Source organism: Cryptomeria japonica, unplaced genomic scaffold, assembly GCF_030272615.1.
Source record: "Cryptomeria japonica unplaced genomic scaffold, Sugi_1.0 HiC_scaffold_141, whole genome shotgun sequence".
NCBI classification, from domain to species: domain Eukaryota; kingdom Viridiplantae; phylum Streptophyta; class Pinopsida; order Cupressales; family Cupressaceae; genus Cryptomeria; species Cryptomeria japonica.
Window position 1 is genome coordinate 340,001 of NW_026728963.1, and position 25,733 is coordinate 365,733.

Here is a 25,733-nt window from a genome sequence, read left to right on the forward strand (position 1 = left end):
AAGGCCTCGGCCTTAATCGTCCACGACAAACAGCTCGACGAGGCATGAAGCACCCACGGGAGCCGGAGCATGACGATGCAGAGTCTCGGTTCACAGGAGCCTGGGAAGAACATCCCGTACGGAACCCTTTACCCGAAAACATCCGAACCGCACATGCTCGCGACAGTCCTGCCGTTAGAGAATGCACCGTGCACGCGACCGAGTAAGGCCACTCAGAGACATCCATTTCCCAGGTATATGCCCCCTACGCACTTTTGGTGGCGCAACTCGCACGAACAGTCCCACCTCGACCCCGTAAACAAGCTTTTTTGCCTCGAAGAGTTCGTCGGAGACGAAGAAGCAACCTTCAGTGCAAACGTAGCACTCTTTTGTGCAACCGCCCAAACAACGCCCCCTCTACCCTCTGTCGAAACACTCGGCATTGCTGCTCCCTAAGGTGAGCTTCTCCTCATAGGCAATTCCGCTCTTATCCGGTCACGTTTGTGTGCCCGAATTTCGCAAGGCAACCTCCATGGGACATGGAAAAGACTCGAGAAGAGAGCTCGCTCACGGGAGAGAGAAGCCAAGGAGACCACGAGAGTGCTGAGAGTGGGACAGCGCTGAATAGGCGGGAGAAGCCTGCGCGTATAAACGGAGATATATATCCAATTGCAACGAAGGAACGTGCCAAAGATCGAGAACAATGGCAGAAATGCTAGTAACGTGCACTTCGGGACCAACGCATCACCGGAAGACAACCGCCAAACATCGAAAGAGTCGCGATGCTCCGCAACCTACGTGCAAAGCGGTCGCACACCGGGTAAGGGAGTGAGAGCCCCAAACATAGCTGGGCGAGGCGCTCACTCCGCTCTTTAATATCTCGTTAATACCGCCAAGGAAATGGCACAAGCACACACACACAAGCATCCTCGGAAGAGGACAGTTCGAGTGACAGGTCAAATCCAAGAGTTCCGAAGACTACCTCCAGGAACAATCGGGAACAAGACCGATTACAAGTCGTCGAGTCTGTTACTGGGCGAACACGAGATGCGCACAGGAAATCGATCAGCCCTCACAATGGCCCAAGGCCAGAGATCGGACTGCTACGATTTACCCCAACAATCATCGTGCCACTCTTCGCAGAGAGGTGATAGACGCCAACGAGCCCGCGCATAGCAATCGAGGTGTAAAAAGGGCGTTGAAGGCAGGAAGCCTGGACGAAAGAGGCTACGAGGTCACCTCGAAGCGGTCTAAGAATCGGGCGCACTTGGGGCGACTACCAGTGCCAACCCCTTATCCCGCGGTGCGTCCGACACACAGAAATTTCCAAGGCGGCCAAGGAGCCTCCCCGCATAGCAATCGGGGTGTGAGGTTACGGATGCAGCATTGATAGCAATCGAGGTGTGAGGCGAAGGATGCAGAAGTGAGAGCCGAGGGATGTAGCAGAGATAGCAATCGGGGTGTGTGATGCAGAAGAGATAGCAATCGAGGTGTGCGGTGGGAAGGGCCCAGCAGCCAGAATGCATGAAGCGACGGATGAAGCAGTGATGACAACCGGGCTGTGAGGAGAGGAGGGATGCAGCCAAGAAAGCAATCAGGGCTCGAGGCAAGGGATGCATCAAGGATAGCAATCATGTTGTGAGGCGAGATTCCAAAGGCTAAACGTGAGAGGCTGCAGGGTCGACTCAGAGAGGTCTATGCATGTGAGAGGCTGAAAGCAAGGTCGACTCGGAGCGGTCTATGCATCGGGCGCGCTTGGGGCGACTACCAGTGCCAACCCCTTATCCCGCGACGCGTCCGACAAAGAGAACGTTCCAAGGCGGCAGAGGAGGTTACCAGCCGAAGGATGCAGTAGCAATAACAGGTATAGTTCCGCGGCGGCCGAGAAGACTCACCGCATAGGAATCGGGATGCGAGGCGAGGGATGCGGCGGGAAGGCCCCGACGGCTAAACGGAAGAGGCTGCAGGGCCGCCTCGGAATGGTCCAAGCATCGGATGCGATTGGGACGACTACCAGTGCCAACCCCTTATCCCGCGATGCGTCCGATACACAGATAGTTCCAAGGCGGCCGAGGAGCCTCACCGCATATCAATCGGGGTGCGAGGCGAGGGATGGGGCGGGAAGGCCCCAACGGCTAGACGGAAGAGGCTTCAGGGCCACCTCGGAATGGTCCAAGCATCGGACGCGCTTGGGGCGACTGCCAGTGCCAACCCCTTATCCCGCGATGCGTCCGATACACAGATGGTTCCAAGGCGGCCGAGGAGCCTCACCGCATAGCAATCGGGGGTGCGAGGCGAGGGATGGGGCGGGAAGGCCCCAACGGCTAGACGGAAGAGGCTTCAGGGCCGCCTAGGAATGGTCCAAGCATCGGACACGCTTGGGGCGACTACCAGTGACAGCCCCCTATCCCGCGATGCGTCCGATACGAAGATGGTTCCAAGGCGGCCGAGGAGCCTCACCGCATAGCAATCGGGGTGCGAGGTGGGGGATGCGGCGAGATGGCCCCAACGGCTAGACGGAAGAGGCCACAGGGCCGCGTCGGAATAGTCCAAGCATCGGACGCGCTTGGGGCGACTACCAGTGACAACCCCTTATCCCGCGATGCGTCCGATACGAAGATAGTTCCAAGGCGGCCGAGGAGCCTCACCGCATAGCAATCGGGGTGCGAGGTGGGGGATGCGGCGAGATGGCCCCAACGGCTAGACGGAAGAGGCTGCAGGGCCGCCTCGGAATAGTCCAAGCATCGGACGCGCTTGGGGCCACTACCAGTGACAACCCCTTATCCCGCGATGCGTCCGATACGAAGATAGTTCCAAGGCGGCCGAAGAGCCTCACCGCATAGCAATCGGGGTGCGAGGTGGGGGATGCGGCGAGATGGCCCCAACGGCTAGACGGAAGAGGCCACAGGGCCGCCTCGGAATAGTCCAAGCATCGGACGCGCTTGGGGCGACTACCAGTGACAACCCCTTATCCCGCGATGCGTCCGATACGAAGATAGTTCCCAGGCGGCCGAGGAGCCTCACCGCATAGCAATCGGGGTGCGAGGCGAGGGATGCGGCGAGATGGCCCCAAAGGCTAGACGGAAGAGGCTGCAGGGCTGCCTCGGAATAGTCCAAGCATCGGACGCGCTTGGGGCGACTACCACTGCCAACCCCTTATCCCGCGATGCGTCCGATACACAGATAGTTCCGAGGCGGCCGAGGAGGTGGGGGATGCAGCGAGATGGCCCCAACGGCTAGACGGAAGAGGCTGCAGGGCCGCCTCGGAATAGTCCAAGCATCGGACGCGCTTGGGGCGACTACCAGTGACAACCCCTTATCCCGCGATGCGTCCGATACACAGATAGTTCCGAGGCGGCCAAGGAGCCTCACCGCATAGCAATCGTGGTGCGAGGTGGGGGATGCGGCGAGATGGCCCCAACGGCTAGACGGAAGAGGCTGCAGGGCCGCCTCGGAATGGTCCAAGCATCGGATGCGCTTGGGGCGACTACCACTGCCAACCCCTTATCCCGTGATGCGTCCGATACACAGATAGTTCCAAGGCGGCCGAGGAGCCTCACAGCATAGCAATCAGGGTGCGAGGCGAGGGATGCGGCGAGAAAGCCCCAATGGCTAGAGGGAAGAGGCTTCAGGTCCGCCTCGGAATGGTCCAAGCATCGGACGCGCTTGGGGCGACTACCAGTGACAACCCCTTATCCCGCGACGCGTCCGATACACAGATAGTTCCAAGGCGGCCGAGGAGCCTCACCGCATAGCAATCGGGGTGCGAGGCGAGGGATGCGGCGAGAAGGACCCAACGGCTACACGGAAGAGGCTTCGGGGCCGCCTCGGAATGGTCCAAGCATCGGACGCGCTTGGGGCGACTACCAGTGACAACCCCTTATCCCGCGACGCGTCCGATACACAGATAGTTCCAAGGCGGCCGAGGAGCCTCACCGCATAGCAATCGGGGTGCGAGGCGAGGGATGCGGCGAGAACGACCCAACGGCTACACGGAAGAGGCTTCGGGGCCGCCTCGGAATGGTCCAAGCATCGGACGCGCTTGGGGCGACTACCAGTGACAACCCCTTATCCCGCGACGCGTCCGATACACAGATAGTTCCAAGGCGGCCGAGGAGCCTCACCGCATAGCAATCGGGGTGCGAGGCGAGGGATGCGGCGAGAAGGACCCAACGGCTAGACGGAAGAGGCTTCGGGTCCGCCTCGGAATGGTCCAAGCATCGGACGCGCTTGGGGCGACTACCAGTGACAACCCCTTATCCCGCGACGCGTCCGATACACAGATAGTTCCAAGGCGGCCGAGGAGCCTCACCGCATAGCAATCGGGGTGCGAGGCGAGGGATGCGGCGAGAAGGACCCAACGGCTAGACGGAAGAGGCTTCGGGTCCGCCTCGGAATGGTCCAAGCATCGGACGCGCTTGGGGCGACTACCAGTGACAACCCCTTATCCCGCGACGCGTCCGATACACAGATAGTTCCAAGGCGGCCGAGGAGCCTCACCGCATAGCAATCGGGGTGCGAGGCGAGGGATGCGGCGAGAAGGACCCAACGGCTAGACGGAAGAGGCTTCGGGTCCGCCTCGGAATGGTCCAAGCATCGGACGCGCTTGGGGCGACTACCAGTGACAACCCCTTATCCCGCGACGCGTCCGATACACAGATAGTTCCGAGGCGGCCGAGGAGCCTCACCGCATAGCAATCGGGGTGCGAGGCGAAGGATGCGGCGAGAAGGACCCAACGGCTAGACGGAAGAGGCTTCGGGTCCGCCTCGGAATGGTCCAAGCATCGGACGCGCTTGGGGCGACTACCAGTGACAACCCCTTATCCCGCGACGCGTCCGATACACAGATAGTTCCAAGGCGGCCGAGGAGCCTCACCGCATAGCAATCGGGGTGCGAGGCGAGGGATGCGGCGAGAAGGACCCAACGGCTAGACGGAAGAGGCTTCAGGGCCGCCTCGGAATGGTCCAAGCATCGAACGCGCTTGGGGCGACTACCAGTGACAACCCCTTATCCCGCGACGCGTCCGATACACAGATAGTTCCGAGGCGGCCGAGGAGCCTCACCGCATAGCAATCGGGGTGCGAGGCGAGGGATGCGGCGAGAAGGACCCAACGGCTAGACGGAAGAGGCTTCAGGGCCGCCTCGGAATGGTCCAAGCATCGGACGCGCTTGGGGCGACTACCAGTGACAACCCCTTATCCCGCGACGCGTCCGATACACAGATAGTTCCGAGGCGGCCGAGGAGCCTCACCGCATAGCAATCGGGGTGCGAGGCGAGGGATGCGGCGAGAAGGACCCAACGGCTAGACGGAAGAGGCTTCAGGGCCGCCTCGGAATGGTCCAAGCATCGGACGCGCTTGGGGCGACTACCAATGACAACCCCTTATCCCGCGACGCGTCCGATACACAGATAGTTCCGAGGCGGCCGAGGAGCCTCACCGCATAGCAATCGGGGTGCGAGGCGAGGGATGCGGCGAGAAGGACCCAACGGCTAGACGGAAGAGGCTTCAGGGCCGCCTCGGAATGGTCCAAGCATCGGACGCGCTTGGGGCGACTACCAGTGACAACCCCTTATCCCGCGACGCGTCCGATACACAGATAGTTCCGAGGCGGCCGAGGAGCCTCACCGCATAGCAATCGGGGTGCGAGGCGAGGGATGCGGCGAGAAGGACCCAACGGCTAGACGGAAGAGGCTTCAGGGCCGCCTCGGAATGGTCCAAGCATCGGACGCGCTTGGGGCGACTACCGTTGCCAACCCCTTATCCCGCGATGCGTCTGATACACAGATAGTTCCGAGGCGGCCGAGGAGCCTCACCGCATAGCAATCGGGTTGCGAGGCAGATTATTGGGAAGGGAACCCCCTGGGATGCGGCTCAAGCAGTGCCCAAAGGGACTGGAATGCGGAATCACATCGAGAGACCCAAATGCTATACGAGGGCTCAAATCGAATTATCGATTTGGCCACGACATGGACGCATCGGAACGACTACCTTTGCCGAACCACTCGCAATTGCATCCATACCGAAACCAATAGACATTTCCGTTAGAGCCCTCGCATAGCATTCGGGAATCTCGCATGCCCCTCTAAATCGACCAATGCTGGCGCTCAATGAAAATCCGAGCGCTACCACCGTTCGAGCGCCAGCATTGGTCGAGTTAGAGGGGCACGGGGGAGAATGCTCCAGTCAACACCTCCCCTATATAAGTTATTTGTCCGATTCTCGCACAACCGTAGTCTGCCTCGTCGAATCAAACAACGGTCCCAGATTCCGACTTCCGTTCCGTAGAGACCCAAAAGCTAGATGGAGGCTCGCAAGAAAGAGAGTCGGCGCATAGCAATCGGGTTTCTCGAACGTTTAGGGACCGAGCTCACTTGCGGATAGGGCAAAATCCGCCAAGCAACCCAAAAGCTAGACGGGGGCTCGAATCGAATCGCCTAGGCGGCCACAACAACGACGTGTTGGATCGACTACCAGTGCCAAACCATTCAGCAAGACTAGTCTGTGTCGAGGCCGGATAGAGATTCTCAGAGAGCGCCCGCATAGCATTTAGGAGACCTGCCGCGTCCCTCACACTCGACAAATGGTGGTGCACGTTTATAAATCCGAGCGATCCCAACCCTTTCAAGCACCAACATCGGTCGAGATAGAGGGGCACGGAGGGGGCTGCGTGAGACAACACAGTCCCCTATATAAGTTATTTGTCCGATTCTCACACATCCGAAGAATGGTCATCAAATCGGACAACAGCCCAAACTTCCGACTTCCGTCCCAGAAAGCCCAAGAGCTATCTAAAACGTTCATGGCCGGAACTCGATCGCGGCTATACCAGTCCGCCAAGCAACCCAAAAGCTAGACTGGAGCTCTAGTCGAATCACCTCTGTGGCCATTGCAAGGACGTGTTGGAGCGACTACCATTGCCGAACCATTCCGCAGGTCGAGTCCATACCAAGGCCGCATAGAGATTCACGATGAGCTCCTGCATAGCAATCAGGAGACTTGCCGTGTCCATCACAATCGATAAATCCTGGTGCAAGATTTTTGCATCCGAGCGCTCCAACCAGTCGAGCACCAGCATCAATCGACATAAACGGGCACGGGGGGAGGATGCTCGAGAACACTACCTCCCCTATATAAGTTATTTGTCCGATTCTCAAGCAGCCGAAGTCTGGTCATCGAATCGGGTCAAAGACCACAACTTCCGACTTTACCCACAATGCAAGTCATCGAATCGAACATCGGCCCCCGAGTCGGACTCCATGCGTATGTCAGGTCATCGGACCCAAATTCCGCCTTCCTGCGCATGGCGGGCCATCAATATCAACTCGGTCATCGGACCCAAACTCCGCCTTTTTGCGTATGGCACGCCTTCAAATCGGTCATCGGACCCAAATTCCGCCTTCCTGTGCATGGCGGGCCATCAACATCAACTCGGTCATCGGACCCAAATTCCGCCTTTCTGCGCATGGCACGCCATCAACTCGGTCATCGGACCCAAATTCCGCCTTCCTGCGCATGGCAGGTCATCGGACACAAATTCAGACCTCGCCAATATGCCTACGTATCGAATCGGTCATCGGACCCAACTTCCGACTTCATCCATACTGTAGGGTCTTTGAGGTTGGCGCGGTGCGCTCAACCCAGGGAGTCGACCCATCGAAGCATACACCTCCCCTATATAAGCTATTTGTCCGATTCCCACACCTGTGTAGTTTGCACCTCTGACCAGGACATCGACCCCAACTTCCGAACTCGACTGCAACGACGGCACCAGCGCCTTGGTGCGCACCTTGCGACGCACAGTCCCAACATTCGCCTTCCTGCACATGGCAGGTCATCGGACCCAAATTCCGACCTCGCGAGTATGCCTACATATCGAATCGGTCATCGGACCCAACTTCCGACTTCATCCATACCGTAGGGTCTTTGAGGTTGGCGCGGTGCGCTCAACCCGGGGAGTCGACCCAACGAAGCATACACCTCCCCTATATAAGCTATTTGTCCGATTCCCACACCTGTGTAGTTTGCACCTCCGATCAAGACATCGACCCCAACTTCCGAACTCGCCTCCAACGACCGAACCAGCGCCTTGGTGCGCACCTTGCAACGCACAGTGCCAACATTCGCCTTCCTGCACGTGGCAGGTCATCGGACCCAAATTCCGACCTCGCGAGTATGCCTACATATCGAATCGGTCATCGGACCCAACTTCCGACTTCATCCATACCGTAGGGTCTTTGAGGTTGGCGCGGTGCGCTCAACCCGGGGAGTCGACCCAACGAAGCATACACCTCCCCTATATAAGCTATTTGTCCGATTCCCACACCTGTGTAGCTTGCACCTCCGATCAGGACATCGACCCCAACTTCCGAACTCGACTAAAAAGACCGCACCAGCGCCTTGGTGTGCACCTTGCAACGCACAGTGTCAACATTCGCCTTCCTGCACATGGCAGGTCATCGGACCCAAATTCCGACCTCATGAGCATACCTACTAATCGAATCGGTCATCGGACCCAACTTCCGACTTCATCCATACCGTAGGGTCTTTGAGGTTGGCGCGGTGCGCTCAACCTGGGGAGTCGACCCATCGAAGCATACACCTCCCCTATATAAGCTATTTGTCCGATTCCGACACCTGTGTAGTTTGCACCTCCGCTCAGGACATCGACCCCAACTTCCGAACTCGCCTGCAACGACCGAACCAGCGCCTTGGTGCGCACCAAAAGTGCGCACTTTTGGAGGGCACTTTTGTGCGCTCCAAAGGTGCGCACTTTTGGAGGGCACTTTTCTGCGCTCCAAAGGTGCGCACTTTTGGAGGGCACTTTTTGGAGGGCACTTTTCTGCGCTCCAAAGGTGCGCACTTTTGGAGGGCACTTTTTGGAGGGCACTTTTCTGCGCTCCAAAGGTGCGCACTTTTGGAGGGCACTTTTTGGAGGGCACTTTTCTGCGCTCCAAAGGTGCGCACTTTTGGAGGGCACTTTTTGGAGGGCACTTTTCTGCGCTCCAAAGGTGCGCACTTTTGGAGGGCACTTTTTGGAGGGCACTTTTCTGCGCTCCAAAGGTGCGCACTTTTGGAGGGCACTTTTTGGAGGGCACTTTTCTGCGCTCCAAAGGTGCGCACTTTTGGAGGGCATTTTTTGGAGGGCACTTTTCTGCGCTCCAAAGGTGCGCACTTTTGGAGGGCACTTTTTGGAGGGCACTTTTCTGCGCTCCAAAGGTGCGCACTTTTGGAGGGCACTTTTTGGAGGGCACTTTTCTGCGCTCCAAAGGTGCGCACTTTTGGAGGGCACTTTTTGGAGGGCACTTTTCTGCGCTCCAAAGGTGCGCACTTTTGGAGGGCACTTTTTGGAGGGCACTTTTCTGCGCTCCAAAGGTGCGCACTTTTGGAGGGCACTTTTGTGCACTCCAAAGGTGCGCACTTTTGGAGGGCACTTTTCCTGTGCTCCAAAGGTGCACACCTAGGTGAGCACCTTCGACCACACCTTGTAGCACACCAAACTCTGACTTTCGACTTCATCCGCAATGCAGGGTCTTTGAGGTTGGCGCAATGCGCACAACCAGGGGAGTCGACCCATCAAACCCAACACCTCCCCTATATAAGCTATTTGTCTGATTCTCATACATGCGTAGCCTGCAGGAGCAATTAGGACATCGACCCCAACTTTCGGCTTCTAAACGAAAACAAGGTCTTTGAGGTTGGTGTAATGCGAACAACTAGGGGAGTCAACCCATCAAACCCAACACCTCCCCTATATAAGCTATTTGTCTGATTCTCATACATGTGTAGTCTACAGGAGCAATTAGGACATCGACCCCAACTTTTGACTTCTTAACGAAAACAAGGTCTTTGAGGTTGACGTAATGCGCACAACCAGGGGAGTCGACCCATCAAACCCAACACCTCCCCTATATAAGCTATTTGTCCGATTCTCATACATGTGTAGCCTGCAGGAGCCATTAGGACATTGACCCCAACTTTTGACTTCTTAACGAAAACAAGGTCTTTGAGGTTGGCGTAATGCGCACAACCAAGGGAGTTGACCCATCAAACCCAACACCTCCCCTATATAAGCTATTTGTCTGATTCTCATACATGTGTAGCCTGCAACAACGATTAGGACATCCACCCCAACTTCTGAATTCGTCTGCGTTGACCGCACCAAAGGTGCACGCCTTGGTGCTCACCAAAATCCGACTTCCGACTTCTTCTGCTATGCGGGGTCTTTGAGGTTGGCGCAGTGCGCACAACCAGGGGAGTCAACCCACCGAATGCAACACCTCCCCTATATAAGCTATTTGTCTGATTCTCATACATGCGTAGACTGCAGCAATGATTAGGACATCCACCCCAACTTTTGACTTCTTAAACAAGACAGGGTCTTTGAAGTTGGTGCAGTGCACACAACCAGGGGAGTCGACCCATCAAACGCAACACCTCCCCTATATAAAGCTATTTGTCCGATTCTCATACGTGTAGTCTGCAGCAGCGATTAGGACATCGACCCCAACTTCCGAATTCGTTTGCATTGACCGCACCAAAGGTGCACGCCTTGGTGTGCACCCTGGAGTGCACTTTGGTGCTCACCTCGGTGCACACTTTGGTGTGCACCTCGGTGTGCACCAAAGGTGCGCACCTTGGAGCGCACCAAAGGTGTACACTTTGGAGCGCACCACATAGGGTCTTTGAGAGGTTGGCGCAGTGCGCACACCAAGGTGGGTGTTGAGGTGCGTGCCGAGGTGGGTGGGTGCTAGGGTGCGCTCCATGGTGGGTGCCAGGGTGGGTGCGTGCTAGGGTGGATTCCAAAGAGGGTCATAGGGTGGGTGCCAAGGTGGGTTGGTGATATAGTGGGTTCAAAGGTGGGTACTAGGGTGGGTTCCAAGGTGGGTCACAAGTTGGGTGCCAGGATGCGTGGGTGTTAGGTTGGGTGCCAAGGTGGGCTCCTGCGTGGGTGGGTGCTAGGGTGGGTTTCAAGGTGGACGCGAGGGCGGGTGCCAAGGTGGGTAACAAGTTGGGTGTTAGGATGGGTGAGTGCTAGAGTGGGTGCCAAGGTGGGTGGGTGCTAAGGTGGATGCCAAGGTGGTTCACAGGGTGGGTGGGTTCTAGGGTGAGTTCCAAGGTGGGTCACAGGTTCAGTGCTAGGGTGGGTGTCAAGGCGGGTGTCGAGGTGCCTGGGTGCTAGGGTGTGGATGCCAATGTGGGTCATAGGGTGGGTACTAGGGTGGGCTGCAATGTGGGTGCCAAGGTGGGTAACATGCTCGGTGGGTTCTAAATTGGGTGCCAGGGTGGGTGTGCACCCACCTTGCCCGAGGTGGGTGCCAAGGTGCCAGTGTGGGTGGGTGCTAAGGTGGATGCCAAGGTGGGTGAGAAGGTGGGTGATAGGTTGAGTGGTAGGATGGGTGGGTGCCAAGATGGGTCACAGGGTGGGTGCAAGGGTGGGTAGGTGCTAGGGTTGGTGTCAGGGTGGGTGGGTGCTAGGTTGGGTTCCAAGGTGGGTGCGAGGGTGAGTGTCAAGGTGGGTCACAGGTTAGGTGCTAGGATGGGTGAGTGCTAGGGTGCAAAGGTGCCAGGGTGGGTGCTAGGATGGGTCGATGCTAGGGTGAGTGGCAAGGTGGGTCCACAAGTGTCAAGGTGGGTGCCGAGGTGGGTGCCAAGTCGGCGACTGCTATGGTGGATGCCAAGGTGGGTCACGGGGTGGGTGCCAAGTTGCTAGGTTGGGTTCCAAGGTGGGTGCCAACGTGGGTGCTAGGGTGCGTGGGTTAAAGGGTGTGTCACAACGTGGGTGCCAGGATGGGTGCGCACCCACACTGGCCAAGACGGGTGCGGGTGCAAGGTTGGGTTCCAAGCCCGGTCACAGGCTGGGTGCTAGGATGGGTGGGTGCCAAGGTGGGCACCAGGGTGGGTGCACCCACCCTGGCCAAGGTGGGTCACGGGGTGGGTCCTAGGGTGGGTAACGGGGTGGGTACTAAGGTGCGTGCCAAGGTGGGTCATAGGGTGGGTGCCAAGGTGGGCACCAGGGTGGGTGTGCACCAACCCTAGCCAGGGTAGGTCACGGGGTGGTTGTCGGGGTGGGCGTCAAGGAGCCAAGGTGGGTGGCAAGTAGCCAAGTTGCGTGCCAAGGTGGGTGTCGGGGTGGGTGCCAAGGATCCAAGGTGGGTGCCAAGGAACCAAGGTGGGTGTCTGGGTGGGTGCCGAGGTGGGAGCCAGGGTGGGTCCCAAGGTGAGTGCAAAGGTGGGTGCCAGGGTCAAGGTGAGTGCCAATGTGGGTTCCAAGGTGCCAGGGTCAGGGTGAGTGCCAATGTGGGTTCAAAGGTGCTAAGTTGGGTGCGAGGTTGGGTGCGAGGGTGGGTGGGTGCCAAGGTGTGCTAGGTGGAAGCCCGGGTGGGTCGGCATCCCATGGGTGTCGAGTTGGGTGCCTGATGGGTGCTTCTTGTCAAGTTTTAGTCGTCGGGACTCATTTCGAGCCTTAGAGGTCGTTTCTTGTCCGGTTGCCCTGTCTTCGACCTGGGAACCCAATTTTGGTCCTCGGGTCCCATTTTTTTTTGTCTCGCATCCCACTTTTGGCCTGTGGCCTTTTCGGGGTCGATTCTCGTTTTGGGCATCAGAGCATGTTTCTTCTCCTAAAACCCAATATTTGTTTATTAAGTCTCGGAACACATTTTTGTTCTCGTGGACCCATCATGGGTCTTGGAACGCATTTGTGGTCCTTGGGTCCCATTTTGCATCCCGAAACTTGTGTTTTGGTGCTTGATCCCTATTTTGGGTGCCCACCTTGCACCAAGTGCGCACCCGGGGCAAACCGAGCGCCTTGGTGCACCGGGGCAAGATCGAGCGTGCACCCGAGGCGCCCCGAACATGCACCAAGGTGCACTCGGCCCACATGTGAGCGCAGGTCGTTGCGCCCGAGGTGGTGTGTGGGCACCGCGTTGCAGACGGGACACTGCACGCACACGACGCCCCCTCCAGGTGCACGCACGTAGGCCGGGCCGGGTGCACACCCGACGCCCTAGCAAGGTGCGCGCACCCGGGCAGGGCTCACACTTGGCGAACGGGGCGCACTTCGCGAGGGAGGGTGTGCACCTCGACGGGGGTGGGTGGCCGGGGTGGATTCGCACGTGGGTCGCGGTTTGCTAAGTACACACTGCGACAAGCTCATAACGGGTGCGATCATACCAGCGTTAGTGCACCGGATCCCATCAGAACTCCGCAGTTAAGCGCGCTTGGGCCGGAGTAGTACTGGGATGGGTGACCTCCCGGGAAGTCCCGGTGTTGCACCCTTTTTTAGTTTTTCGCCGGGCGTCGCAATGCTATTTGAATAAACCTTTTGCCCGTTTGCGTTCTCGTCGGGGCCGGGCCGGGCCGGGGTGCGCTGCCCGCACTACCGCGCGCGCGGGGGGCGACACCGAGCGCGCACCCGAGGCGCCCCGAGCACACAGGCCACGGTGCAACCCGGGCGTTGTGCGCGCACCCCGGTGCGCCCGAGGTGCTGCGCGCGCACCCAGGTGAAATCGGTGTGCACCTCGGCCAGTGCGCGCTCGGTCGAGTCGCGCACGTTGGCCAAGGTGCACGGTGATGTTTCTTACTCTAAGGTTCCGCACCAGACGCCCGGGACAGGTGAGCGAAGCTGGGCGGGGCCGGGTGCGCGGCCGGGGCAGGTGCACGCAGCTGGAGAGAGCTTTGGAGCACACTTCGGAGCGCACCAATGATGCGCTCCATTCAAAAGTTTCCTGAAAAGGCAAAAAAAGTTGAGATTATAGAATTTCCCACTTGAGAGATTGTAAAAAAAAAAAATTTAAAATGAAGGAAACGCGGGTGCCAAGGTGTGCGCAGCCCAGCCAAGGTGTGCGCACCAAGGCGCCCACCCTGGCGAAGGTGCACGCAAGGTGCGCACCCGAGGCAAACCGGACAATTAACCCAACTTTCGACTTCGCGCGCACCTTGGAGCGCACTTCGGAGCGCTCCTTGGTGCGCACCAATCTTGGGCACCTCGGAGTGCACCATGGCGCCCACCAAGGTGCGCACCCGGGGCAAACCGAGCTCCGACTTCGTGCGCACCTTGGAGCGCACGAAAGGTGCGCACCATGGCGCCCACCAAGGTGCGCAGCCCAGCCAAGGCGTGCGCATCAAGGTGCGCACCCTGGCGAAGGTGCGCACCCGGGGCAAACCGAGCTCCGACTTCGTGCGCACCTTGGAGCGCACAAAAGGTGCGCAACCCAGCCAAGGTGTGCGCACCCCGGTCAAACCGAGCTCCGAATCGTGCGCACCAGAGGTGCACGCCATCGTGCGCACCTTGGAGCACACTTCGGAGCCCTCCTTGGTGCGCGCCGATGTTGCGCACCTCGGAGCGCACCCGGGGAAAACAATGCAATTAACCCGACTTTCGACTTCGTGGGCACCTCGGAGCGCTCTCGGGTTCGCACCTCGGAGCACACCGAGGTGCGCACCTTTGATGCGCTGCCTTCACCAATTTCCAGAAAAGGCAAGAAAACATTGAGAAGGTGTGCGCACCGAGGTGCCCACCCTGGCGAAGGTGCACGCGAGGTGCGCACCCGGGGCAAACCGGGCTCCGACTTCGTGCACGCCGCACCTTGGAGCACACTTCGGAGCGCTCCTTGGTGCGCACCAGGGCGCGCAACCCAGCCGAGGTGCCCACCCCGGCGAAGGTGCACGCGAGGTGCGCACCCGGGGCAAACCGGGCTCCGACTTCGTGCACGCCATGGTGCCCACCGCGGCGAAGGTGCACGCGAGGTGCGCACCCGGGGCAAACCGGGCTCCGACTTCGTGCACGCCGCACCTTGGAGCACACTTCGGAGCGCTCCTTGGTGCGCACCATGGTGCCCACCAGGGCGCGCAACCCCGCCGAAGGTGCACGCGAGGTGCGCACCCGGGGCAAACCGGGCTCCGACTTCGTGCACGCCGCACCTTGGAGCACACTTCGGAGCGCTCCTTGGTGCGCACCATGGTGCCCACCAGGGCGCGCAACCCCGCCGAAGGTGCACGCGAGGTGCGCACCCGGGGCAAACCGGGCTCCGACTTCGTGCACGCCATGGTGCGCACCGCGGCGAAGGTGCGCACCCGGGGCAAACCGGGCTCCGACTTCGTGCACGCCGCACCTTGGAGCACACTTCGGAGCGCTCCTTGGTGCGCACCAGGGCGCGCAACCCAGCCGAGGTGCCCACCCCGGCGAAGGTGCACGCGAGGTGCGTACCCGGGGCAAACCGGGCTCCGACTTCGTGCACGCCGCACCTTGGAGCACACTTCGGAGCGCTCCTTGGTGCGCACCATGGTGCCCACCAGGCCGCGCAACCCAGCCAAGGTGTGCGCACCAAGGTGCACGCGAGGTGCGCACCCGGGGCAAACCGGGGTCCGACTTCGTGCACGCCGCACCTTGGAGCACACATCGGGGCGCTCCCGGGTTCGCACCGGCGTTGCGCACCGTGGTGGGCACCTCGGAGCACACCAAGGTGGGCAGCGAGGTGCGCACCTTTGATGCGATGCCTTCACTAATTTCCATAAAAGGCAAAAAAAAAACGAGATTTTAAAATTTCCGTTTTGAAAGATAGTGAGAAAAAGGGAATGCTGGTGCCATCTTGAGCCCGCCCTGGTGCGCAGCCCAGCCAAGGTGTGCGCACCAAGGTGCCCACCCTGGCGAAGGTGCGCGCCCGGGCAATTAACCCAACTTCCAACTTCGCGCGCGCCAGGGTGGGAGCGCACCCAACAACCGGGCCTGGGAAGAGCCAATGCGAGAAACCCCACCAAACGCTCTGACAAAAAAAGAGGGGGCGCTCCAGTAACCCCGCTTCGGAGCGCACCCTGGGCAAACCCAGCCAAGGTGCCCACCCCGGCCAAGGTGCAGGCGAGGTGCGCACCCGGGGCAAACCGGGCTCCGACAACGTGCACGCCGCACCTTGGAGCACACTTCGTAGCGCTCCCGGGTGCGCACCTCAGAGCACACCAAGGTGGGCAGCGAGGTGCGCACCTTTGATGCGCTGCCTTCACTAATTTCCAGAAAAGGCAAAAAAAAAAGGAGATTTTAAAATTTCCGTTTTGAAAGATAGTGAAAAAAACGGAACGCGCGTGCCATCTTGAGCCCGCCCTGGTGCGCAGCCCAGGTAAGGTGCCCACCCTGGCAAAGGTGCGCACCCGGGCAATTAACCCTACTTCCGACTTCGTGCGCGCCAGGGTGGCAACCGGGCCTCGGAAGAGCCAATGCGAGAAACCCCACCAAACGCTCCGACAAAAAAAGAGGCGGCGCTCCAATAACCCCGCTTCGGAGCGCAGCCGGGGCAAACCCAGCCAAGGTGCCCACCCCGACGAAGGTGCACGCGAGGTGCGCACCCGGGGCAAACCGGGCTCCGACAACGTGCACGCAGCACCTTGGAGCACACTTCGAAGCACTCCCGGGTGCCCACCGGCGTTGCGCACCGTGGTGGGCAGCGAGGTGCGCACCTTTGATGCGCTGCCTTCACTAATTTCCAGAAAAAGGCAAAAAAAAATGAGATTTTAAAATTTCCGTTTTGAAAGATAGTGAAAAAAAAGGAACGCGGGTGCCATCTTGAGCCCGCCCTGGTGCGCAGCCCAGGCAAGGCATGCGCACCAAGGTGCCCACCCGAGGTGCACACCCGGGGCAAACCGGGCTCCGACTTCGTGCAGGCCGCACCTTGGAGCACACTTCGGAGCGCTCCTTGGTGCGCACCATGGTGCCCACCAGGGCGCGCAACCCAGCCAAGGTCTGCACACCAAGGTGCCCACCCCGGCGAAGGTGCACGCGAGGTGCGCACCCGGGGCAAACCGGGCTCCGACTTCGTGCACGCCATGGTGCCCACCGCGGCAAAGGTGCACGCGAGGTGCGCACCCGGGGCAAACCGGGCTCCGACTTCGTGCACGCCGCACCTTGGAGCACACTTCGGAGCGCTCCTTGGTGCGCACCATGGTGCCCACCAGGGCGCGCAACCCAGCCAAGGTGTGCGCACCAAGGTGCACGCGAGGTGCGCACCCGGGGCAAACCGGGGTCCGACTTCGTGCACGCCGCACCTTGGAGCACACATCGGAGCGCTCCCAGGTTCGCACCAGCGTTGCGCACCTTTGATGCGCTGCCTTCACTAATTTCCAGAAAAGGCAAAAAAAAACGATATTTTAAAATTTCCGTTCTGAAAGATAGTGAAAAAAACGGAACGCGGGTGCCATCTTGAGCCCTTCCTGGTGCGCAGCCCAGGCAAGTTGTGCGCACCAAGGTGCCCACCCTGGCGGAGGTGCGCGCCCGGGGCAAACCGGGCTCCGACTTCGTGCACTGCATGGTGCCCACCAAGGCGCGCAACCCAGCCAAGGTGCCCACCGCAGCGAAGGTGCACGCGAGGTGCACACCCGGGGCAAACCGGGCTCCGACTTCGTGCACGCCGCACCTTGGAGCACACTTCAGAGCGCTCCTTGGTGCGCACCAGGGCGCGCAACCCAGCCGAGGTGCCCACCCCGGCGAAGGTGCACGCGAGGTGCGCACCCGGGGCAAACCGGGCTCCGACTTCGTGCACGCCATGGTGCCCACCGCGGCGAAGGTGCGCACCCGGGGCAAACCGGGCTCCGACTTCGTGCACGCCGCACCTTGGAGCACACTTCGGAGCGCTCCTTGGTGCGCACCATGGTGCCCACCAGGCCGCGCAACCCAGCCAAGGTGTGCGCACCAAGGTGCACGCGAGGTGCGCACCCGGGGCAAACCGGGGTCCGACTTCGTGCACGCCGCACCTTGGAGCACACATCGGGGCGCTCCCGGGTTCGCACCGGCGTTGCGCACCGTGGTGGGCACCTCGGAGCACACCAAGGTGGGCAGCGAGGTGCGCACCTTTGATGCGATGCCTTCACTAATTTCCATAAAAGGCAAAAAAAAAACGAGATTTTAAAATTTCCGTTTTGAAAGATAGTGAGAAAAAGGGAATGCTGGTGCCATCTTGAGCCCGCCCTGGTGCGCAGCCCAGCCAAGGTTTGCGCACCAAGGTGCCCACCCTGGCGAAGGTGCGCGCCCGGGCAATTAACCCAACTTCCAACTTCGCGCGCGCCAGGGTGGGAGCGCACCCAACAACCGGGCCTGGGAAGAGCCAATGCGAGAAACCCCACCAAACTCTCTGACAAAAAAAGAGGGGGCGCTCCAGTAACCCCGCTTCGGAGCGCACCCTGGGCAAACCCAGCCAAGGTGCCCACCCCGGCCAAGGTGCAGGCGAGGTGCGCACCCGGGGCAAACCGGGCTCCGACAACGTGCACGCCGCACCTTGGAGCACACTTCGTAGCGCTCCCGGGTGCGCACCTCAGAGCACACCAAGGTGGGCAGCGAGGTGCGCACCTTTGATGCGCTGCCTTCACTAATTTCCAGAAAAGGCAAAAAAAAAAGGAGATTTTAAAATTTCCGTTTTGAAAGATAGTGAAAAAAACGGAACGCGCGTGCCATCTTGAGCCCGCCCTGGTGCGCAGCCCAGGTAAGGTGCCACCCTGGCAAAGGTGCGCACCCGGGCAATTAACCCTACTTCCGACTTCGTGCGCGCCAGGGTGGCAACCGGGCCTCGGAAGAGCCAATGCGAGAAACCCCACCAAACGCTCCGACAAAAAAAGAGGCGGCGCTCCAATAACCCCGCTTCGGAGCGCAGCCGGGGCAAACCAAGCCAAGGTGCCCACCCCGACGAAGGTGCACGCGAGGTGCGCACCCGGGGCAAACCGGGCTCCGACAACGTGCACGCAACACCTTGGAGCACACTTCGAAGCACTCCCGGGTGCCCACCGGCGTTGCGCACCGTGGTGGGCAGCGAGGTGCGCACCTTTGATGCGCTGCCTTCACTAATTTCCAGAAAAAGGCAAAAAAAAATGAGATTTTAAAATTTCCGTTTTGAAAGATAGTGAAAAAAAAGGAACGCGGGTGCCATCTTGAGCCCGCCCTGGTGCGCAGCCCAGGCAAGGCATGCGCACCAAGGTGCCCACCCGAGGTGCACACCCGGGGCAAACCGGGCTCCGACTTCGTGCAGGCCGCACCTTGGAGCACACTTCGGAGCGCTCCTTGGTGCGCACCATGGTGCCCACCAGGGCGCACCCGGGGCAAACCGGGCTCCGACTTTGTGCACGCCGCACCTTGGAGCACACATCGGAGCGCTCCCAGGTTCGCACCAGCGTTGCGCACCTTTGATGCGCTGCCTTCACTAATTTCCAGAAAAGGCAAAAAAAAACGATATTTTAAAATTTCCGTTCTGAAAGATAGTGAAAAAAACGGAACGCGGGTGCCATCTTGAGCCCTTCCTGGTGCGCAGCCCAGGCAAGTTGTGCGCACCAAGGTGCCCACCCTGGCGGAGGTGCGCGCCCGGGGCAAACCGGGCTCCGACTTCGTGCACTGCATGGTGCCCACCAAGGCGCGCAACCCAGCCAAGGTGCCCACCGCAGCGAAGGTGCACGCGAGGTGCGCACCCGAGGTGCACACCCGGGGCAAACCGGGCTCCGACTTCGTGCACGCCGCACCTTGGAGCACACTTCAGAGCGCTCCTTGGTACGCACCAGGGCGCGCAACCCAGCCAAGGTGCTCACCCCGGCGAAGGTGCACGCGAGGTGCGCACCCGGGGCAAACCGGGCTCGGACTTCGTGCACGCCGCACCTTGGAGCACACATCGGAGCGCTCCCGGGTTCGCACCAGCATTGCGCACCTTTGATGCGCTGCCTTCACTAATTTCCAGAAAAGGCAAAAAAAAGAAAAAAATGAGATTTTAAAATTTCCGTTTTGAAAGATAGTGAAAAAAACGGAACGCGGGTGCCATCTTGAGCCCGCCCTGGTGTGCAGCCCAGGCAAGTTGTGCGCACCAAGGCACCCACCCTGGCCAAGGTGGGTCACGGGGTGGGTCCTAGGGTGGGTAACGGGGTGGGTACTAAGGTGCGTGCCAAGGTGGGTCATAGGGTGGGTGCCAAGGTGGGCACCAGGGTGGGTGTGCACCAACCCTAGCCAGGGTAGGTCACGGGGTGGTTGTCGGGGTGGGCGTCAAGGAGCCAAGATGGGTGGCAAGTAGCCAAGTTGCGTGCCAAGGTGGGTGTCGGGGTGGGTGCCAAGGATCCAAGGTGGGTGCCAAGGAACCAAGGTGGGTGTCTGGGTGGGTGCCGAGGTGGGAGCCAGGGTGGGTCCCAAGGTGAGTGCAAAGGTGGGTGCCAGGGTCAAGGTGAGTGCCAATGTGGGTTCCAAGGTGCCAGGGTCAGGGTGAGTGCCAATGTGGGTTCAAAGGTGCTAAGTTGGGTGCGAGGTTGGGTGCGAGGGTGGGTGGGTGCCAAGGTGTGCTAGGTGGAAGCCCGGGTGGGTCGGCATCCCATGGGTGTCGAGTTGGGTGCCTGATGGGTGCTTCTTGTCAAGTTTTAGTCGCCGGGACTCATTTCGAGCCTTAGAGGTCGTTTCTTGTCCGGTTGCCCTGTCTTCGACCTGGGAACCCAATTTTGGTCCTCGGGTCCCATTTTTTTTTGTCTCGCATCCCACTTTTGGCCTGTGGCCTTTTCGGGGTCGATTCTCGTTTTGGGCATCAGAGCATGTTTCTTCTCCTAAAACCCAATATTTGTTTATTAAGTCTCGGAACACATTTTTGTTCTCGTGGACCCATCATGGGTCTTGGAACGCATTTGTGGTCCTTGGGTCCCATTTTGCATCCCGAAACTTGTGTTTTGGTGCTTGATCCCTATTTTGGGTGCCCACCTTGCACCAAGTGCGCACCCGGGGCAAACCGAGCGCCTTGGTGCACCGGGGCAAGATCGAGCGTGCACCCGAGGCGCCCCGAACATGCACCAAGGTGCACTCGGCCCACATGTGAGCGCAGGTCGTTGCGCCCGAGGTGGTGTGTGGGCACCGCGTTGCAGACGGGACACTGCACGCACACGACGCCCCCTCCAGGTGCACGCACGTAGGCCGGGCCGGGTGCACACCCGACGCCCTAGCAAGGTGCGCGCACCCGGGCAGGGCTCACACTTGGCGAACGGGGCGCACTTCGCGAGGGAGGGTGTGCACCTCGACGGGGGTGGGTGGCCGGGGTGGATTCGCACGTGGGTCGCGGTTTGCTAAGTACACACTGCGACAAGCTCATAACGGGTGCGATCATACCAGCGTTAGTGCACCGGATCCCATCAGAACTCCGCAGTTAAGCGCGCTTGGGCCGGAGTAGTACTGGGATGGGTGACCTCCCGGGAAGTCCCGGTGTTGCACCCTTTTTTAGTTTTTCGCCGGGCGTCGCAATGCTATTTGAATAAACCTTTTGCCCGTTTGCGTTCTCGTCGGGGCCGGGCCGGGCCGGGGTGCGCTGCCCGCACTACCGCGCGCGCGGGGGCGACACCGAGCGCGCACCCGAGGCGCCCCGAGCACACAGGCCACGGTGCAACCCGGGCGTTGTGCGCGCACCCCGGTGCGCCCGAGGTGCTGCGCGCGCACCCAGGTGAAATCGGTGTGCACCTCGGCCAGTGCGCGCTCGGTCGAGTCGCGCACGTTGGCCAAGGTGCACGGTGATGTTTCTTACTCTAAGGTTCCGCACCAGACGCCCGGGACAGGTGAGCGAAGCTGGGCGGGGCCGGGTGCGCGGCCGGGGCAGGTGCACGCAGCTGGAGAGAGCTTTGGAGCACACTTCGGAGCGCACCAATGATGCGCTCCATTCAAAAGTTTCCTGAAAAGGCAAAAAAAGTTGAGATTATAGAATTTCCCACTTGAGAGATTGTAAAAAAAAAAAATTTAAAATGAAGGAAACGCGGGTGCCAAGGTGTGCGCAGCCCAGCCAAGGTGTGCGCACCAAGGCGCCCACCCTGGCGAAGGTGCACGCAAGGTGCGCACCCGAGGCAAACCGGACAATTAACCCAACTTTCGACTTCGCGCGCACCTTGGAGCGCACTTCGGAGCGCTCCTTGGTGCGCACCAATCTTGGGCACCTCGGAGTGCACCATGGCGCCCACCAAGGTGCGCACCCGGGGCAAACCGAGCTCCGACTTCGTGCGCACCTTGGAGCGCACGAAAGGTGCGCACCATGGCGCCCACCAAGGTGCGCAGCCCAGCCAAGGCGTGCGCATCAAGGTGCGCACCCTGGCGAAGGTGCGCACCCGGGGCAAACCGAGCTCCGACTTCGTGCGCACCTTGGAGCGCACAAAAGGTGCGCAACCCAGCCAAGGTGTGCGCACCCCGGTCAAACCGAGCTCCGAATCGTGCGCACCAGAGGTGCACGCCATCGTGCGCACCTTGGAGCACACTTCGGAGCCCTCCTTGGTGCGCGCCGATGTTGCGCACCTCGGAGCGCACCCGGGGAAAACAATGCAATTAACCCGACTTTCGACTTCGTGGGCACCTCGGAGCGCTCTCGGGTTCGCACCTCGGAGCACACCGAGGTGCCCACCCTGGCGAAGGTGCACGCGAGGTGCGCACCCGGGGCAAACCGGGCTCCGACTTCGTGCACGCCGCACCTTGGAGCACACTTCGGAGCGCTCCTTGGTGCGCACCAGGGCGCGCAACCCAGCCGAGGTGCCCACCCCGGCGAAGGTGCACGCGAGGTGCGCACCCGGGGCAAACCGGGCTCCGACTTCGTGCACGCCATGGTGCCCACCGCGGCGAAGGTGCACGCGAGGTGCGCACCCGGGGCAAACCGGGCTCCGACTTCGTGCACGCCGCACCTTGGAGCACACTTCGGAGCGCTCCTTGGTGCGCACCATGGTGCCCACCAGGGCGCGCAACCCCGCCGAAGGTGCACGCGAGGTGCGCACCCGGGGCAAACCGGGCTCCGACTTCGTGCACGCCGCACCTTGGAGCACACTTCGGAGCGCTCCTTGGTGCGCACCATGGTGCCCACCAGGGCGCGCAACCCCGCCGAAGGTGCACGCGAGGTGCGCACCCGGGGCAAACCGGGCTCCGACTTCGTGCACGCCATGGTGCGCACCGCGGCGAAGGTGCGCACCCGGGGCAAACCGGGCTCCGACTTCGTGCACGCCGCACCTTGGAGCACACTTCGGAGCGCTCCTTGGTGCGCACCAGGGCGCGCAACCCAGCCGAGGTGCCCACCCCGGCGAAGGTGCACGCGAGGTGCGTACCCGGGGCAAACCGGGCTCCGACTTCGTGCACGCCGCACCTTGGAGCACACTTCGGAGCGCTCCTTGGTGCGCACCATGGTGCCCACCAGGCCGCGCAACCCAGCCAAGGTGTGCGCACCAAGGTGCACGCGAGGTGCGCACCCGGGGCAAACCGGGGTCCGACTTCGTGCACGCCGCACCTTGGAGCACACATCGGGGCGCTCCCGGGTTCGCACCGGCGTTGCGCACCGTGGTGGGCACCTCGGAGCACACCAAGGTGGGCAGCGAGGTGCGCACCTTTGATGCGATGCCTTCACTAATTTCCATAAAAGGCAAAAAAAAAACGAGATTTTAAAATTTCCGTTTTGAAAGATAGTGAGAAAAAGGGAATGCTGGTGCCATCTTGAGCCCGCCCTGGTGCGCAGCCCAGCCAAGGTGTGCGCACCAAGGTGCCCACCCTGGCGAAGGTGCGCGCCCGGGCAATTAACCCAACTTCCAACTTCGCGCGCGCCAGGGTGGGAGCGCACCCAACAACCGGGCCTGGGAAGAGCCAATGCGAGAAACCCCACCAAACGCTCTGACAAAAAAAGAGGGGGCGCTCCAGTAACCCCGCTTCGGAGCGCACCCTGGGCAAACCCAGCCAAGGTGCCCACCCCGGCCAAGGTGCAGGCGAGGTGCGCACCCGGGGCAAACCGGGCTCCGACAACGTGCACGCCGCACCTTGGAGCACACTTCGTAGCGCTCCCGGGTGCGCACCTCAGAGCACACCAAGGTGGGCAGCGAGGTGCGCACCTTTGATGCGCTGCCTTCACTAATTTCCAGAAAAGGCAAAAAAAAAAGGAGATTTTAAAATTTCCGTTTTGAAAGATAGTGAAAAAAACGGAACGCGCGTGCCATCTTGAGCCCGCCCTGGTGCGCAGCCCAGGTAAGGTGCCCACCCTGGCAAAGGTGCGCACCCGGGCAATTAACCCTACTTCCGACTTCGTGCGCGCCAGGGTGGCAACCGGGCCTCGGAAGAGCCAATGCGAGAAACCCCACCAAACGCTCCGACAAAAAAAGAGGCGGCGCTCCAATAACCCCGCTTCGGAGCGCAGCCGGGGCAAACCCAGCCAAGGTGCCCACCCCGACGAAGGTGCACGCGAGGTGCGCACCCGGGGCAAACCGGGCTCCGACAACGTGCACGCAGCACCTTGGAGCACACTTCGAAGCACTCCCGGGTGCCCACCGGCGTTGCGCACCGTGGTGGGCAGCGAGGTGCGCACCTTTGATGCGCTGCCTTCACTAATTTCCAGAAAAAGGCAAAAAAAAATGAGATTTTAAAATTTCCGTTTTGAAAGATAGTGAAAAAAAAGGAACGCGGGTGCCATCTTGAGCCCGCCCTGGTGCGCAGCCCAGGCAAGGCATGCGCACCAAGGTGCCCACCCGAGGTGCACACCCGGGGCAAACCGGGCTCCGACTTCGTGCAGGCCGCACCTTGGAGCACACTTCGGAGCGCTCCTTGGTGCGCACCATGGTGCCCACCAGGGCGCGCAACCCAGCCAAGGTCTGCACACCAAGGTGCCCACCCCGGTGAAGGTGCACGCGAGGTGCGCACCCGGGGCAAACCGGGCTCCGACTTCGTGCACGCCATGGTGCCCACCGCGGCGAAGGTGCACGCGAGGTGCGCACCCGGGGCAAACCGGGCTCCGACTTCGTGCACGCCGCACCTTGGAGCACACTTCGGAGCGCTCCTTGGTGCGCACCATGGTGCCCACCAGGGCGCGCAACCCAGCCAAGGTGTGCGCACCAAGGTGCACGCGAGGTGCGCACCCGGGGCAAACCGGGGTCCGACTTCGTGCACGCCGCACCTTGGAGCACACATCGGAGCGCTCCCAGGTTCGCACCAGCGTTGCGCACCTTTGATGCGCTGCCTTCACTAATTTCCAGAAAAGGCAAAAAAAAACGAGATTTTAAAATTTCCGTTCTGAAAGATAGTGAAAAAAACGGAACGCGGGTGCCATCTTGAGCCCTTCCTGGTGCGCAGCCCAGGCAAGTTGTGCGCACCAAGGTGCCCACCCTGGCGGAGGTGCGCGCCCGGGGCAATCCGGGCTCCGACTTCGTGCACTGCATGGTGCCCACCAAGGCGCGCAACCCAGCCAAGGTGCCCACCGCAGCGAAGGTGCACGCGAGGTGCGCACCCGAGGTGCACACCCGGGGCAAACCGGGCTCCGACTTCGTGCACGCCGCACCTTGGAGCACACTTCAGAGCGCTCCTTGGTGCGCACCAGGGCGCGCAACCCAACCAAGGTCTGCACACCAAGGTGCTCACCCCGGCGAAGGTGCACGCGAGGTGCGCACCCGGGGCAAACCGGGCTCGGACTTCGTGCACGCCGCACCTTGGAGCACACATCGGAGCGCTCCCGGGTTCGCACCAGCATTGCGCACCTTTGATGCGCTCCAATAACCCCACTTCGGAGCGCACCAGAAACCCCACTGGACGCTTGGGCAAAAATGTAATGCGCACCCGAAGCCCCTACCCAGAAATCCCCAGTTCGGACATGGGGAGCTGCAACGGTAAAAAGCCTCACTAAACTCTCGGACGGAAAGGTGGCTCGAGGGTAATGCCCGAAACCCCACTTCCACTTCCGCTCTTCGGAGCCCCGCCTAGCACTTGGACGAAAAAAATGCGGCACATGGGTTGCCGAGCTTGGCACCTGGATGAGAAACCCCTCTTCGGAGCC

The 25,733-nt window shown here is 60.7% G+C and overlaps 2 non-coding genes across 2 annotated transcripts; both read left to right on the forward strand.

Moving 5' to 3' along the window:
* Positions 1-13,138: 13,138 nt before the first annotated feature.
* LOC131866358 (5S ribosomal RNA) lies at positions 13,139-13,257 on the forward strand. The gene has a single exon (XR_009364976.1). It is a non-coding gene; the product is annotated as a 5S ribosomal RNA (ribosomal RNA).
* Positions 13,258-21,062: 7,805 nt separating this feature from the next.
* On the forward strand, positions 21,063-21,181 carry LOC131866359 (5S ribosomal RNA). The gene has a single exon (XR_009364977.1). It is a non-coding gene; the product is annotated as a 5S ribosomal RNA (ribosomal RNA).
* Positions 21,182-25,733: the final 4,552 nt, after the last annotated feature.